Source organism: Cryptomeria japonica, chromosome 8, assembly GCF_030272615.1.
Source record: "Cryptomeria japonica chromosome 8, Sugi_1.0, whole genome shotgun sequence".
Lineage (NCBI taxonomy): Eukaryota > Viridiplantae > Streptophyta > Pinopsida > Cupressales > Cupressaceae > Cryptomeria > Cryptomeria japonica.
The window spans coordinates 510,411,532-510,417,094 of record NC_081412.1 but is presented as its reverse complement, the minus strand read 5'-3'; positions in this window follow the sequence as shown (position 1 = coordinate 510,417,094).

Sequence of the window (5,563 nt, the reverse complement as noted above, 5' to 3'; positions counted from 1 at the left end):
GTTATATGTGCCTTATATTAAAACATAAGAAGAAGTTAAAACCATTGTAACACATTTTAGGAATTTGATGTACAACTTACCGATGCTAAAAAGTTTAGAATATTTCAAACGTTTAAACTATGAAAAATAATCATTCTTGATTTTATTTTTTTCAATGAACATGTATACCATTTTAAAAAAAAATTAATATAAGATAGTTTAGCTTTTGTCGAATGAATTTCTATCTCCATCTTTCAATCACTTTTTTAACAAATATTAGTCATATTTATAGATATGCGCATGCATTATGTTTTTGTTATCATTTGATTAGTTCTGATTGATTAAAGTGGGATAGGCCTAAACCATTACATAATCAGATGAAAGTCACACACAAGGGAGGAACTAACAAGCAATGAGACTACCAAGACCAGAAACACCAAAAAAGGAAAGTCATCCTATGGGGCCATGAGGTCTTTTCTATTATAGCCATGAAAAATCCCAGCTAGAAAAGGAATCTCTAGAAGGCCCAACCTTAATAAACTCCAAGGAGAAAACCAGGGAAAAAAACAACCCAAAAAACAACCAAAGAATAGATCCAAAATCATCTAGGTCACCATCTACATCTTCACACTCCACCTTAGTACCCTCCAAAACCTTACAATTGGCTAATCCTCTTCTCTCGCATGCCATTGTGCAATTAAAAATTCTTGTTATGATTTGATTAGTTACAATGAAGAATTATTATAGATCTTTTTTAACACAATGCATGAGATGTTTCGTTGAATTTTAGATAATTAATTATACATCACATTTAGGGATGAAAATGCATTTGATAATGTGAGATTTGTCACAAAAAACTCAGTTAGTGTGAGTTGTATTCATTTAAGATTGCATTTGCATATGAATTGGTACTAATATACTACTTTATAATCAATTCTTTACGAATAAAGTGATAAATCTCAACTATAGTATAGTGACATCTAGAAATAGACTTAGTCAACCTATATTGTTTGAATTCCACTTATAAATCTATGAATACATCCTTTACGTGTTACAAGACTCCTCATACATTCCATACCAAATCATCACATTGTAATTTTGTGATAATTATTTTAGCAGTTGATGCTTCTAGAATAATTGATCAAATTCTTTTACATATATGAATTATTTTTTATTGTAGACACATGTTTATGTGATCTTGAAAGAAAACAATCTTCATTCCATAATGTAAAACTGAAAATATAAGAAATATAACATTCTAATTATTAAATTGGTTATTAAATGTCACAAACCTCCTAAAATAAACAACCTAAAAATCTCATGAACTTAAATATTATTGGAAAATGATTAAAAGAAAAAATCCCTAACCAATAACTATTTTAAATATATTAAAAGACAACCAATAACAATCTTTGACAAGTGATAAAATAAATTTAAATCGGACAACATAAAATTAAAATTTGTAATTTGGTTTCCATTTTAATGAAGTATGGATCATGTTTTATATCTATTTCTTCATACTTCGTAAAGATGGGTTCTAGATTATACTACCCTAGCAAAAAATGTAGAAAGGATTATCTCTAGAATATTTGAGTTATCAATTTTTCTCCACCTTTATAGATTCCCCCAAGGCTGGGATTCAAATATTACACCTTATGTCTACAACATTCGATGTGTTATATTCTCCTCCCCCAAAAATAAAATGTCTAGCATACTATGCCTAACCCACAAAGTAATTAGCTTTCATAACATGTTCCCAAAGAATGTTTAAAATATTCTAGAAGCTTCACATTCATTGAAGGTTTATTGTCATTTATTTGAGGTCTTTTAGTTTGGGCTTTAGTCATTGTTTTCCCTTTTCAAACCCCTTCTCTAAAGATCAAGGAGCTAACTCCTAAAATCTTGGAGGTTGTTCCACAGGTCGCACTAGGTTCCCACACCTATGAAACTTCCCTATTGCCCTTCAAAAAACATGAGCCTTTTTTGGGATTAATAGGAACCAATTAGTAGCTAAAGGTTTAATACTTAGACAACAATTTTTGCAACCCTAACACATTTAGGGGAAAATATGGGCAATTGCAAGGCAAAATTTTAAGCAAATTTTGATGGTTCCAATAGCGGCTCTAGTTGGGGATGCTTGATCACTCGAATGAAGGCAATAATCCAAAAATTTGGGGGGCAAACTAGACCAAACAAGAAGAAAATGCGTAGAAATATATACAATATTTACAATTACCTACTATGCATGCAATGAAAATTTCAAGCAAAGAAGCATTTAAGGAATTGTCCATGTGCATTGGTAGTTCCAAGACTCACCTTCCATGTCTTTCCGAAAGTAATAATATTCTCCATTCTTTTCTATGATGAAAAATAGGCCTAGCCATAGTGCTTCAAATTTTCCATATTTTCCTTTCTCCTAGTCTCTTGCATTCCACATTAAAACCATGCCATCAATGTTAAATTTTCTATCGAAAGTTCTTTTGTGAAACAAGTAATTGCTTTGCCAATATAACTTTGCATTTCTTTTCTAAACATCACTTATAACTTCATCTATCTCTTCCAACTACTTCATCCTTTCCTCCATTGGTTTAGGTATATCCCAATCATTTTCTTGAATAAAGTTGTAGACTGACAACAAATTATTGATTGGCAACCTTACTTGTGTCCCATACGCAAGTTGAAATGGTGATTTATGTGTTGCCTTCTTAGTTATGAATCTATCAGCCCACAAAGAAAGCTTGAGCTTTGAATCACAAGCTCTTTTGTTTTTTTCTAATATCCTTATGATGATCTTCAAGATGCTTTTGTTTCTAGACTCTATCTATCCATTTTCTTATGGGTGATAAGGTGATGAGTATGAAGTGGTTATTCCATAGGAGCTGCAAAACTTAGTGAACTCTTCAGACCTAAAGCACATTAAATTATCTAGGATCAATCTTATAGGAACCCCAACTCTAGGAATGATGTTGTTCATCAAGAATTCTATAAACACTTTACTAGTTTCTTGTTTAGTTGGGATAACTTCTATCCACTTGGTGAGGTAATTTGTCGCAATTAGAATCCATCTATGACAACCACTATATTTCTCTATAATTTCTCTAATAAATTCTATGTCCAGTGGTGAAAAGGAGCTACTACTTGCAATGGCCTTAGCAGAAATGTACCTACATACTTCAATTTACCTAAAAAATTTAGCAAGCTTTGCAGTTCTTAATAAAGTTATGAGTTTCACTGAACAATATGGGCTAATAATATCTTATTCTTAACATATTGTGAGCAGTTGTTTTGGCTATGAAATGGCCTCCACATACTCCTTCATGTAACTCCTTTAATAATTTAATTTCTCGATGCTCATCGAGGCATAAAATTAATATGCCATGTCTATCCTTCCAATACAAATCACGTTGAATGAGAACATACCACAATGCTTTCAAATTTAGGGTCCTTTTTGGGTTGTCTACCAAATTACGAGGGCACCTCATATGCTTTAAAAAATATACAACATTTGTGTACCATGGGGTCTTCTCAATGCTATTACAATTTTCTTCATTTGTATCCACATTTTTTACTCTTGTAATATCCAAGTTTGTCTTAGTCATTAACTTGTCTAATCCTTGTCCTCTAATCAGCTTGGTGATCAATATTTCTATACTAAACTCTTGAATTTTACTAATCCATCTACACCTTCGACTTGCGACCTCTATTTGGACAAAGATTTCCTTCATAGCTTTGTTGGGAACATATTGTATGACTTTTGCACCTACTAAATATGGTTTGAAATTCTTCACAGCTTTCACTAGTGCATAATCCTACTTCTCTACCATCACATATTTCTACTCACCTACTTGAAGGGACTTGCTAAAGAATGCAACATTCTATTTGAATCCTTCTTCATTCTTCTGAAGCATAATAGTCGTTATTGTATCAAAAGAAGTAAATGAGAATATCTAAAATTGCTTATTGAAATCGGGTGATTTTGGCATAAGTGCTTCCTTTATAGGTCACTTTATTACAAAAAATGCATCTATGGCTTCAATAGCCTAGTCAATATTTTTATACTAATACCAAATTAACATCATTATTACTCAAAGAAATGTTAGCCAAAACATTTTACATAATATATTTGGATTTGCCTACCCAATCGATAGAGAAGCCATAAAAGAATTCTAAGGTATACCATACAAAAAACTTGTACTATTTTAATCTTTTATTTTTTTAGGAATACTTTGATCTAAGTTGTGAAACAATTAACTCTGAATATCCATAGACTATCAATATTTTTAAGCCATGTTTCAAAGCCATAATGAGTCCTAACAACAATGCCTCATACTCATCAATATTATTTATACATTCAAATGATAATAAGAATGAATACTTGAATATTTTCCCAGTAGGGGCAATGAAAACCATGTTTGTTCCTAAACCTTTTTTTCTATATTTATCAAAGAACATTTGTCATAATCCTTCTTAATCATATGTAACTCATCCACAATTGGGTTTTTGTTCTACATTTGTGGCTTAGCCACGTTGACTCTAAAATTACCAACATCCACATCTCAAAAGAATACCAGTTGGTGTTAGTGTGTTTAACAATATCTTTTTACTTCGATTCTCTATTCAGCCTTGCCTCTTTTCTATTTAAAGTGCTTATTGCATATGAGAGGTCTAATTGCGTAATCACTCCTATAGTTGTTTTCCATTGTGTAGATAATAAAATTCCGTGATTGGGGACTATATCTTCGATTGTTATATCAAACCTATAGGTAGCTTCAAGATAAAAGGAAAGTTTCACTTCAACATTTTTCATAACCCCTACCACTAGGACTCGCCTATTATCCATAGTATAATACTTAAAATAAGGAGTATCAACCCACAACTCTAACTCCTTCATAACTACCATTAGCATTATACTAATGGCAACACTTGAGTTAATCATACATTTCTCGACAAACTTATTATGTATCAGGAGGGTTAAGTAAAATGGGTCAATCTAGAAAGGGTACTTAATAATAATAGTCCTTAAATACACCTTAGGATTTTTCATTAATTGTAATTGTACATCATTGACTTGTTTACTCTCTTTCTCTTGAGTGTGTGACACCTTTTGATGTGCAACTATCTTTCCTGATACACTTGAAAGGAAATACACATCACTAGTCCTATACTCCTCTATTTTAATCATCTCTAATTAAGGTACTAACACGTTAATCTAAGATAATGTTAGAGAAAAATTAAATGTTGGAATATTTGGCATAGATTGTGGGTCTAATTTACTTATGCCATTTGTGGGACACTTTTCCTTTACGGTAGACCCTTGAAGTTTTGAAGAATTGTTCATGGGAGCTTTGCTTTCCATCTTGTCATTGTTTGATGTATCCTTGGGATCATAGTGATGTTGGCAAAAAAAATGCAGGAAAACTAAGAGGGGGGGTGAATCATTTTTCACCAAACTTAAACAAATTAACCTCAACTTCATATTTGATCAAGAACAACAATAACAAAGATAAAAACCACATCAACAACACACATAACAAAAAAAAATTCAACGTGGAAAACCCGGTTAAGGTAAAAACCATAGTGGGAA